The sequence below is a fragment of the Schistocerca americana genome, chromosome 7 (genome assembly GCF_021461395.2).
Source record: "Schistocerca americana isolate TAMUIC-IGC-003095 chromosome 7, iqSchAmer2.1, whole genome shotgun sequence".
Classification (NCBI taxonomy): domain Eukaryota; kingdom Metazoa; phylum Arthropoda; class Insecta; order Orthoptera; family Acrididae; genus Schistocerca; species Schistocerca americana.
This window is the reverse complement of record NC_060125.1, coordinates 104,810,900-104,823,775: the sequence shown is the minus strand read 5'-3', so window position 1 is coordinate 104,823,775 and position 12,876 is coordinate 104,810,900.

Here is a 12,876-nt window from a genome sequence, read left to right as displayed (position 1 = left end):
ATCACCGACAAATCGCATATCTGAAATCGTTCCTTTTCCACCTACACGGGAACTGCGGCATTCTGAAGTTGTCAATTTGGCTCTGCGAAATATTGCATCTGCGGCTGCTAGAAGAGAGAGATCAGCTAAGCGTCCTGGTCGTTTAAAAATCTTGTCAGTTGGTCAGAAGGTATTAATTAAGTCCCACCGTTTGTCTCACAAAGGAAAAGGCTTATGTCGCAAATTTTTTCTGCTTTATAACGGTCCATATAGAATTCGTAAAATTATACATGATAATACTGTTGAAGTAGAAACTCTCAAATCTCGACGCTCTAAAGGAATACATCATATATCTAACGTTAAAATTTTTGTGGAATAACATACTTTAGAGAAACTAACAGCTACATGTAAACATGCGGAGAGTACAAGGATACCGCGCTGTGTTTTGGCGGCGGCACATACTCAAAGCAACAGTCAAGTCTGCGCGCCGCACAAGGCAGTCGTTGACCGCAAACAATTGCTTCCTACGTCACGCGCCTACAGCTGATCGAGCGCTCAGTGCGAATGCACTGACAGCCGTAAACAAATACACAGTTTAATTTCTCCGATTAAATTCAGTATAAAGCTATAGTGACTTGTTGAATTATGTTATTAACATTCAGTATTTTTCAGGATACGGTTGTATAAAATATTTAAGACCTTCAGGTAAACTCTGTGTGTCTCCGACGTTAAGAGGACTTGCTATCGAGAAATTTTCAGGAAGAATGTAATTTCGATGAAGAAACTAATAAACTAAAAAGGGTAACTATTAATTGAGTTCATTTTTCAGGTAACATATTTCCACTTAGGTACGTACTTTAGACGTAATTTGCTGCTCGCGATTACGTGATTCATACTTTGTGCTAATTTCATGTTCTATGAATTTACTTGTGAAGCGACGTGATTGCGTACGTTAACTGATTTTGACAATGATTATTAATGAACTGGGTTGTAACTTGTGTATATTATGCATCGCTTGGCTGCGCTGCTTTTTTCTCACTGATGTCATTTTTTTTATTATGTGCCTGCTGTGCTTATTTATTTGAATTATAATTGTAACCTGATTTATTGTGCTGACTGTGATTATGTATGTAGGTTATACTTTGTCATTTATCTGCTTGCGCCTTCATGTTTACTTATTAAGATGACATATGAACATTTATTTGCTTATGCTGATATGATGCTAATGACCTGTTTATTACGTAAGATATATGTTTACTGCTATGCGTATGGATTACATATTTACACATTTCTGTTTTGTTGCCATAACTGCTCTTTAATTTGGTATATAGAAATGCTGATATAAGGTGTACAAACATAGAGTTTAGGTCACACTATTGGATTAATTATAGATTGTTCGCTTGGGAGAGCCTCGTTGTAGGAATTGTGCTGCATCCACTTGTTGACATTCGGTTCTCTACTGGTATATTTACTCGCTATTGCTTGTTTTGCTTACGCTCAGTGCCTTATATTTTTAAGATAAGAAAATTAACTGCTATAATTCGACGAACGACATTAGTACAAGAAAGTCATAGAAGTCACATGAGCTGAGGTTTTATGAAAGCTGTATAAATGTATGCTAATAGGAAGGAAGCTAACGACATGACAGACCAAAACTAGGTTTAGACCATTGACAGTATTACACTGCATTTTTCGTGAGCAATTGAAATAGGAAGTGACACTTGATACAAGAAATACTCCACATGTTTGCTTCTGCTATGATTCTTGAAGTGGTGTACACACTGTGAAATATTATGATCATTCACACTCCGTAATCGTACTTAATTACTGAGAGTTATTCGAACTAAGTCTGTTAGAGGTCAGGTATGCATTTCTTTTATTTAATGATGCACAAGGAACCAAAATGTATCTTATAATTTATAATGAGTAGAAAATTTGGGTCAGATGGATTACACAGAGGTTGTGTGTGGACACTGTGTCTTCGGATTGTATGGGATGCTGAATTGAAGTTGCATTAGGATTTTATCTGTACTTGTTCGAGGAGACTGACTAGAGGAAAGAGTTGTTATGGAAGTGTAATGATATTGGTGCTGAGGTTTATATGTAGCGACGTATTATTGAGGTATTGAGAGTATGTGAAGTAGATGATTATTGGAGTTTTTGTGGACAAGAGGTAAGGTAAATGATATTGATGATAAGACGTATTGAAGAGGTATTATTAAGGTATTATTGAGATTGTGTGAAGCTGATGATTATTGGAGTTTTGGTGTATAAGAGGTAAAGTAAGTGAGGAGCATATTTTTTTGTTGGTCTTATGGAACAAGGAGGATGAAAATAGCAGACTAGAACACTAAAATAGAAGGAAGATAGTCTATATACACACTTTGTTAAATCACTAAGCAGTATATACTTTTTTTGAAGAGAGGAAGTAATTGCATATCTTGGCTCACTGACAGTTGTTCAACAACAGTACATTTTGATCTGGCTTGGCAAACATTGGTCTTGACATGATGACTATGACGTTGACTTAACTATTATTGACTGTTATACATTGCTGCCAGTACTACTTGATACACATGATGAACATCAGATTTAGACAGAATTTCATTTACACAGTTGACACTATTCAATTACACAGTAGCACTAATGTGGATGAAAGATGAGTGAGTGTGTTTTGTGTGTTTTCCTTTACTAATCCTACCCACCTATCTCCTAAATATTATTTTATTTGTTTGTAGTGGCTTGCACTGACACCCATAAATATTATAGGTTTACTGGTATTTGTGTATTGTAATAGTTAATAGGACAATTATCTGATATCATTTGTGTGTTTGTTATGATTTGTATGTTACTGTAAAAGCATTTGTATGTGCATTCAAACTATTGTTCATGCCTGAACTGTCTGATTAGTGAAGATAAATATTCTGAACTGTTACCTGCACTTTTCAACATGATGTGTGACATTTGGTCGTGTTTAATTTCTGCTGATGAACTGTGTGATCAGTGATTGTAAAAAAAAAATTATGGACTGTTATTTGTACCTTTTCTACATGATTGGTGCCACTAGGACATGTTTAATTTCTGCTCATAAACTCTGATAAACAGTGTGATCAGTGCTAGTGAATTTTTTGGAACTGCTTCTGCTGAGGAATGTGACTTTTTGGTGTCTGCACCTGCACTCAACATTGCTGGGTGCCACTGATGGACTGCTTCTACTGAAAAGATGTCCCCTGTTGCTGTGTGCACCTGATCAACATTGCTGATGCCACTAATGGACTGTTTTTACTGAAATGGTGTCACTTGTTGCTGTCTGCACCTGATCAACATTGCTGATGCCACTAATGGACTGTTTTTACTGAAATGATGTCACTTGTTGCCCCGTCTGCACCTGCACTCAACATTGCTGGGTGCAACTGATGAGCTGTTTCTACTGAAATGATGTCACTTGTTGGTGTCTGCACCTGCTCAACATTACTGGGTGCAACTGATGGACTGCTTCTACTGAAATGATGTCACTTGTTGGTGTCTGCACCTGCTTAACATTGCTGGGTGTCACTGATGGACTGCTTTTACTGAAATTGTGTCACTTGTTGGTGTCTGCACCTGCTCTCAACATTGCTGGGTGCAACTGGTGAACTGCTTTTACTGAAATGAAGTCACTTGTTGGCGTCTGCACCTGCTTAACATTGCTGGGTGCATCTGATGGATTGCTTCTACTGAACTAATGTGACTTGTTGCTGGGTGTACCTGCTAAACTTTACTGGGTGCAACTGATGGACTGCTTTTACTGAAAAGATGTTACCTGTTGGTGTTCTTTTTTGTATAAACTAATCATTGAAAGCATTTTATGTGAACATTTGTATAAACTGATTTTTTGTATATTGTGTAAACTATTATGTAAAGTCACATGTATGAAAAGAAGTTGTATTGCTTACTGTATTGCATATATTAGGTTAGTGAAAGGTCAGTGCAAAGCCAAAAAATTTTAACTAATTATGTGATATTTAGGTATTAATATTATCTTTTATTTTTGTCTGTATTTTTCTGGACGAATTTGGTGGTATTTTCACCACCAATGCTGGCAAAAATACCATCAAATTCTGGCCTGTGGAGGAGGGGCATATGAAAGGTGGCTACACTGTGCCACTGCGCCAGAGATTGCGCCAAAGAGTACTATTAAGCCGCCTCCACAGTGCGTGTTAAGATCTCATGGCAGTCAGTGGTTGTTGAGAGTTCGTAGAGGACAGTGTGTGCGTGGGCAGAGCTCGTGGTTGTCGTGAAGTTGGAGCGAGATGTGGTAGTAAAGAGTGTTGTTCCATGTTTTATGCAGTTATTTGATGGGAGAGATAGCAAATGTTATTGTAATGAGTGCATTTCGTCAATATATATGAAGGTAAAAACTACAATGTTCTTTTATTAATTGTGTGCCTGAAATAATGCGTCACTACAGGTTCAGTCAACAAAGCATCTGGCTTGTGTTCTTGTATTAGAGTGTAATTCTGGTTTTCTTGCGTAATTATAGTTTTTCTAAATTTCTTTTGTCACGTCAGTATAGTTGGTATTTAAAAATTCTTGTCTTGTTGGAGAAGAACCGTGCCAGATGTGGACGTTGAGTCACACTCCCACATACAGAACAGTTACTCTTGTGCTTATTGGTTTGTAGGTTTTATAGTTGCTGGGGACTTAATTAATTAACTGTGTCTACGAAAATTTTCTTACATTGTTCTTTGCAGTCAGATAGCGTAATAATACTAGTCAGGGCTAACCGATTACGAGACTGCGTAATCGGACAGACATACAGCTACCTAAAAATCATTTTCTATCATAATATTTAATGAAGCCCCCATGCAACCTTAAACCACAACCACGTATCATTCATACTGCTAAAACACATTTATAACATTTTACATACACAAAAAGACATAAGAACACTTTATGAAAACACTAGAACAGTTTATGAAAAACATTCTATTGCTTTAGTGCACTCTAGTGGGCACAATCTAAACTAAAATCACAGTCCCCCTATCCAATATTGTCCCCTATCGGCTGATATATAAACTACGTGCGCGTCGAGTCTCGCGTCACCATCTCTCACTCTCCAGCTCTGAGACACATCTCCCGCTTAATCGCCTCTAAGGCAGGATCGTTATACGGCGCTACGCCTCAAATTTTATGGTGTTGCAGTTGTAACTGCCTTTAATATGAAATGCCTATAGTAATTAGCAGATAACTCCTGCAGTTGTATACCATTTTTGTGCAGTATCTGCTGGCTTATATGTCAGACTCCGTTGGTTGACCAACATATCCTACTTCGAGTTGAAAAACACCACACAGGAGCTGTTGAGTGTACCTGTGAAGGATTCACAATAAACTACAGACACCGGACGGCAGTCTGTGGTACTGATACTACTCAAATGCTGTATTAATCACCACAAACTGTTGCAATTTATTATCAAGAGGCCCTGAAAATAGGCATCAGGCATAACAGTTCTGGAATTACGTTGTCTCCCAGCGAGGCGCGAAACTAATGATGTCCCTAAGATACACCGAAGACAGTCATGTGGCTGGCATCTAATCGCGTTTGTGACGTTGGCCTCGTGGCCCTGTTTCTGGGGATGATAGTGACAAGAAATGTTGATACTTTAAAAAAAAATCTGAAGTCCGGTATATAAATATTTAAAAATATCTCATGATCGGCCCTCGATATTCTGTATGTTGTCGTTGTGTTGTTGTGGTCTTCAGTCCTGAGACTGGTTTGATGCAGCTCTCCATGCTACTCTATCCTGTGCAAGCCTCTTCATCTCCAAGTACCTACTGCAACCTACATCCTTCTGAATCTGCTAAGTGTATTCACCTCTTGGTCTCCCCCTACGATTTTTACCCTTCACGCTGCCCTCCAATACTAAATTGGTGATCCCTTGATGCCTCAGAACATGTCCTACCAACCGATCCCTTCTTCTGGTCAAGTTGTGCCACAAACTTCTCTTCTCCCCAATCCTATTCAATACTTCCTCATTAGTTATGTGATCCACCCATCTAATCTTCAGCATTCTTCTGTAGCACCACATTTCGAAAGCTTCTATTATCTTCTTGTCCAAACTATTTATCGTCCATGTTTCACTTCGATACATGGCTACACTCCATACAAATACTTTCAGAAATGACTTCCTGACACTTAAATCTATACTCGATGTTAACAAATTTCTCTTCTTCAGAAACGCTTTCCTTGCCATTGCCAGTCTACATTTTATATCGTCTCTACTTCGACCATCATCAGTTATTTTGCTCCCCAAATAGCAAAACTCCTTTACTACTTTAAGTGTCTCATTTCCTAATCTAATACCCTCAGCATCACCCAACTTAATTCGATTACATTCCATTATCCTCGTTTTGCTTTTGTTGATGTTCATCTTATATCCTCCTTTCAAGACACTGTCCATTCCATTCAACTGCTCTTCCAAGTCCTTTGCTGTCTCTGACAGAATTACAATGTCATCGGCGAACCTCAAAGTTTTTATTTCTTCTCCATGGATTTTAATACCTACTCCGAATTTTTCTTTTGTTTCCTTTACTGCTTGTTCAGTATACAGATTGAATAACATCGGGGAGAGGCTACAACACTGTCTTACTCCCTTCCCCACCACTGCTTCCCTTTCATGTCCCTCGACTCTTATAACTGCCATCTGGTTTCTGTACAAATTATAAATAGCCTTTCGCCGGCCGAAGTGGCCGTGCGGTTAAAGGCGCTGCAGTCTGGAACCGCAAGACCGCTACGGTCGCAGGTTCGAATCCTGCCTCGGGCATGGATGTTTGTGATGTCCTTAGGTTAGTTAGGTTTAACTAGTTCTAAGTTCTAGGGGACTAATGACCTCAGCAGTTGAGTCCCATAGTGCTCAGAGCCATTTGAACCATAAATAGCCTTTCGCTCCCTGTATTTTACCCCTGCCACCTTTAGAATTTGAAAGAGAGTATTCCAGTCAACATTGTCAAAAGCTTTCTCTAAGGCTACAAATGCTAGAAACGTAGGTTTGCCTTTCCTTAATCTTTCTTCTAAGATAAGTCGTAAGGTCAGTATTGCCTCACGTGTTCCAGTGTTTCTACGGAATCCAAACTGATCTTCCCCGAGGTCAGCTTCTACTAGTTTTTCCATTCGTCTGTAAAGAATTCGTGTTAGTATTTTGCAGCTGTGACTTATTAAACTGATTGTTCGGTAATTTTCACATCTGTCAACACCTGCTTTCTTTGGAATTGGAATTATTATATTCTTCTTGAAGTCTGAGGGTATTTCGCCTGTTTCATACATCTTGCTCACCAGATGGTAGAGTTTTGTCAGGACTGGCCCTACCAAGGCTGTCAGTAGTTCCAATGGAATGTTGTCTACTCCCGGGGCCTTGTTTCGACTCAGGTCTTTCAGTGCTCTGTCAAACTCTTCACGCAGTATCGTATCTCCCATTTCATCTTCATCTACATCCTCTTCCATTTCCATAATATTGTCCTCAAGTACATCGCCCTTGTATAGACCCTCTATATACTCCTTCCACCTTTCTGCTTTCCCTTTTTTGCTTAGAACTGGGTTTCCATCTGAGCTCTTGATATTCATAGATATGGCTCTCTTTTCTCCAAAGGTCTCTTTAATTTTCCTGTAGGCAGTATCTATCTTACCCCTAGTGAGATAAGCCTCTACATCCTTACATTTGTCCTCTAGCCATCGCTGCTTAGCCATTTTGCACTTCCTGTCGACCTCATTTTTGAGACGTTTGTATTCCCTTTTGTCTGCTTCATTTACTACATTTTAATATTTTCTCCTTTCATCAACTAAATTCAATATTTCTTCTGTTACCCTAGGATTTCTACTAGCCCTCGTCTTTTTACCTACTTGATCCTCTGCTGCCTTCACTACTTCATCCCTCAAAGCTACCCATTCTTCTTCTACTGTATTTCTTTCCCCCATTCCTGTCAATTGTTCCCTTATGCTCTCCCTGAAACTCTGTACAACCTCTGGTTCTTTCAGTTTATCCAGGTCCCATCTCCTTGAATTCCCACCTTTTTGCAGTTTCTTCAGTTTTAATCTACATGTCATAACCAATAGAATGTGGTCAGAGTCGACTTCTGACCCTGGAAATGTCTTACAATTTAAAATCTGGTTCCTAAATCTCTGTCTTACCATTATATAATCTATCTGATACCTTTTAGTATCTCCAGGGTTCTTCCATGTATACAACCTTCTTTCATGATTCTTACACCAAGTGTTAGCTATGATTATGTTGTGCTCTGTGCAAAATTCTACCAGGCGGCTTCCTATTTCATTTCTTAGCCCCAATCCATATTCACCTACTACGTTTCCTTCTCTCCCTTTTCCTACACTCGAATTCCAGTCACCCATGACTATTAAATTTTCGTCTCCCTTCACTATCTGAATAATTTCTTTTATTTCATCATACATTTCTTCAATTTCTTCGTCATCTGCAGAGCTAGTTGGCATATAAACTTGTACTACTGTAGTAGGTGTGGGCTTCGTATCTATCTTGGCCACAATAATGCGTTCACTATGCTGTTTGCAGAAGCTTACCCGCAATCCTATTTTCCTATTCATTATTAAACCTACTCCTGCATTACCCCTATTTCATTTGGTGTTTATAACCCTGTAGTCACCTGACCAGAAGTCTTGTTCCTCCTGCCACCGAACTTCACTAATTCCCACTATATCAAACTTCAACCTATCCATTTCCCTTTTTAAATTTTCTAATCTACCTGCCCGATTAAGTGATCTGACATTCCACGCTCCGATCCGTAGAACGCCAGTTTTCTTTCTCCTGATAACGACATCCTCTTGAGTAGTCCCCGCCCCGAGATCCGAATGGGGGACTATTTTACCTCCGGAATATTTTACCCAAGAGGACGCCATCATCATTTAATCATACAGTAAAGCTGCATGCCTTCGGGAAAAATTACGGCTGTAGTTTCCCCTTGCTTTCAGCCGTTCGCAGTACCAGCACAGCAAGGCCGTTTTGGTTATTGTTACAAGGCCAGATCAGTCAATCATCCAGACTGTTGCCCTTGCAACTACTGAAAAGGCTGCTGCCCCTCTTCAGGAACCACACGTTTGTCTGGCCTCTCAACAGATACCCCTCCGTTGTGGTTGCACCCACAGTACGGCTATCTGTATCGCTGAGGCACGCAAGCCTCCCCACCAACGGCAAGGTCCATGGTTCATAGGGGGGATATTCTGTATAAGGTATTCGATACATCGACGGGAAAGATATCAATGTACCGGAAAAAATATCGGCTGCACATGTAAGTAGACTGCGAATTTTAGAGCTGTATTTTTAAGTATTGATTTATTATTAGACATTATGTACACCAACAAGCCAGAAGCCTGCTTATTCCCCTTAGAGCAAGAATTGAAAGGAAACGATGCACCTTCACTCTTGGCGATAACCACTTTGCTAACAATGATAACTGCAGGTAAGTGCCACAAATAAAATGTGTCCGATCGGTCCTTCATTCGGTTTAGCCTCGTATCGGATTTGTCTGGAACACGTAATGTTGACTTCCCTGTTTTTTTTTCATTTCTTACAAACGCCAGAAACCTAGCAGTTGTAGTGTCAGAATGGCGTTGGAAATTAAACATTGGAGTTTCTGTTTGTAGCCCCGAGTGCCGATTACGCCAGCATTTCTGTTTACACGACTCCTCCCACAGCAAAGAAAAATCTTGTCATTTAGATGTTTGTTCATCACTTTCAGCAACTGTTTTTGAAGAATGCCGATGTGAAGAAATAGTGCAGTAGTTGCGTTATAAAACAATTTTTTTACGCAACTGTTGTGTTATTTCTTCGCATCGGATATCTTGTTATTCCATTCACACCGCCACCACCCAGTGTAATCAGAATTTTTCTTTGTGCCATCTATATTTGCTTCAAACAGTTAATAAGAGAAACTGGACGTGTTGAAAGCTCTGAAGGTAATATGACTCCTTCACACAGCGAAAGTAAAATTTTGTTCCATTAAAATTTCAAAAGAACAACTTCAAGGATTTATAGAAAATTTCGAAAAAAATATGAAATAAAAACATCGGCTTTCGATATTGTCGTTTCGATATCTATACATCGGAGATAAACTATAGCCAAAGTATATATCGATGCAGTTTGGAGAAAATATCGGTATACCGGTGTATCGATATGTTATCAGCCGTCCTGACTGATACGAAATGACCTGATCGTCGACAAGTCTTGGAGTATACCCGACAGCGGGCGCAGACCTAGCAAGTACGGCGAGTGGGCGCCGGCTAGCCGCGCGGTCTAACGCACTGCTTTCCGGGCGGGAAGGCGTGCGGGTCCCCTGCACGAAGCCGCCCGGCGGAGTGGTGTCGACGTCTGTTGTGCCGTCCAGCCGGTGGATGGTTTTTAAGGCGGTTTTCCATCTACCTCATCGAATGCCGGTTGGTTCCCCTCATTCCGCCTCAGTTACAGTGAGTCGGCGATTGCTGCGCAAACACCGTTTCCACGTACGCGTACAGCATAATTACTCTAACACGCAAACACTTGGGGTTACACTCGTCTGGTATTAGACGTTCCCGGGGCGCTCCACTTGGGGCCGAACCGCACAATAACCCCGGGTTCGGTGTGGGGCGGCGATAGGGTGGTTGGACTGCTGTGGCCTGTTGTGGGGGTGAGAACCACTGAAGGCTACGGCGGGACGAAGCCTCTCCGTGGTTTCTAGGTTCCTGGTTTAAAACAATACAGTACAATGGCGATTGGAGCACTCTGTGCAGGAATGAAGCTGCTAGCGACGTCTGTGGCGTGATGTGGCCTGTGGCATCTGGTGAGACCCGTGGGGAGGCTCTGAAGATACAATGGGGAGCTAGCTACCTGTAGGTTAATGTTGCCAACGGCGACGATGGTCCTTTAGCTGAAAATGTTCGTGACAGGACTGTATCTCTTAATAAATAAAAAGAGAATTCCTGTAGTTCTTACCAAACATTCACACGAAGTCACTTCGCATATTTATATTTTTACGGACTTTCATTCCTATCGCTAAAGAGCAGGCCTCATTGCAGATCAAAAATGTTAGTGCAGGTCTCCTTACACACACATTTTACGGATAACTTCAAATTACATTCCGCCAAAACGATGACTGCCATGAACACAAAGTAATTATTCCTATAACAGATTAACAAACTGCCTACAGGGCACACGGAATGATGATTACAATTCGTTCTGGAAAAGTGAAATGATTGTAAGATTCACTGCTCATATACTCGAATAATGCCGATACTAGTTTAAACATCAGAGCACAGAGTATAGAGAATACTGAAATCCCCGTGTAAGTTACATGTTGACCAAGGCTTACTTCCAAGAAAAACCTGGAGCGTAATTACGGAATTGCACGCGTTTCGTCCTTATATAGATGGACTCTACAATATTACGTGAATTTGGTTAATTGGTTATTGTTTGAAATATCTGAAGCCAAATTATTCCTTTTTAAATAGTTGTGATAATTGCTGAGAGATTTTTGGCTATTAAATTTCCAATATCAGAAGTAGCCAATACAGTACAGTGTGAGTCACTGACTATTGCCACCAAGAATATCTCCGAACGTATGATAAGACCTGAAACGTTTGTGGGATAAAAGCTGCATGGGACAACGTGGGCCAAAATACGATATTGGTTGTTTGTTGCTAGGTGGGGTCGCTTCAGAGATATGAAGGTCAACTTTGTTTCTTTCAAAGGGACTCTATAATTTGGTACTTATTTTCTGATAGCGACTATCGAGACTAATCTAATGATGGGTAATAGTAAGGTCTTTGAAGGTCAGCGAAGGTCACAAAGGTGGCATGATCGTCCATTTACAGAAGGTGTTCGAAGTGATGACCATTGGCACCAATGCACTGCTGCAATCTTCTTATCATGGATTAAGTGGCATTCCTTATCACCTCGGCACTTATCGAAGAACATGAGCTGACAGTTGTCTCTTGCATATCTTCAGGTGTAGTTGGAACGTCTTTATAAGTAATACCTTCTACGAATCCCCACAAGAAAAAAATTCAGACGCGTCAGATCCGGTGAACGAGCCGGCCATGACACATCTCCTTCGCGTCCAATCCAACGATTTGGTGATTGTCTCTGCAACTCATTTCTAGCCATCAGCGAAAAATGTGCCGGACACCCATCGTGTTGATACCACATTCTGTTTCTTGTTCCTAAAGGAATTTCTTCCAATAACAGACCTAATGTTTCTTGGTGTACTTCCTACCATTAAGATTTCCTTCGATGAAATAGGGGCCTGTAATTCTGTCCTCCAGATTCCAACACCATACATTCCTCGACCACGGTTTTTCGTGTGCAACTTGGCGCAGCCAACATGGATTTTGAGTTGCCCAATAATGCCTGTTATGCAAATCAACATTTCCATGGTTCGTGAATGTAGCCTAGCCACTGAACAAAATCAAATTAATAAACGCGTCGTCCCTCTGAATCTGAAGTTGAGCCCATCGGCAGAATTCAATGCGACGCATGCAATCCGTACCAGTTAATTCTTGGTGAACTAAACCTACATAGGTAGGAATGATCATCAAAATGAAATAAGAGAAATCCGAGCTCGAACAGAAAGGTTTAGGTGTTCGTTTTTCCCGTGCGCTGTTCGGGAGTGGAATGGTAGGGAGACAGTATGATTGTGGTTCGATGAACCCTCTGCCAAGCACTTAAATGTGAATTGCAGAGTAATCATGTAGATGTACATGTGGAGACTGATATGGTAAGGATAATATTTGTGGCAATGCAAAACACGAACAACACTGCTTTGGCTCATGCCAGATTCCCTTGCGATTTGACGCGAACTAAGACAAGGACCTCGCCGGCCGAAGTGGCCGTGCGGTTCTAAGCGCTACAGTCTGGAACC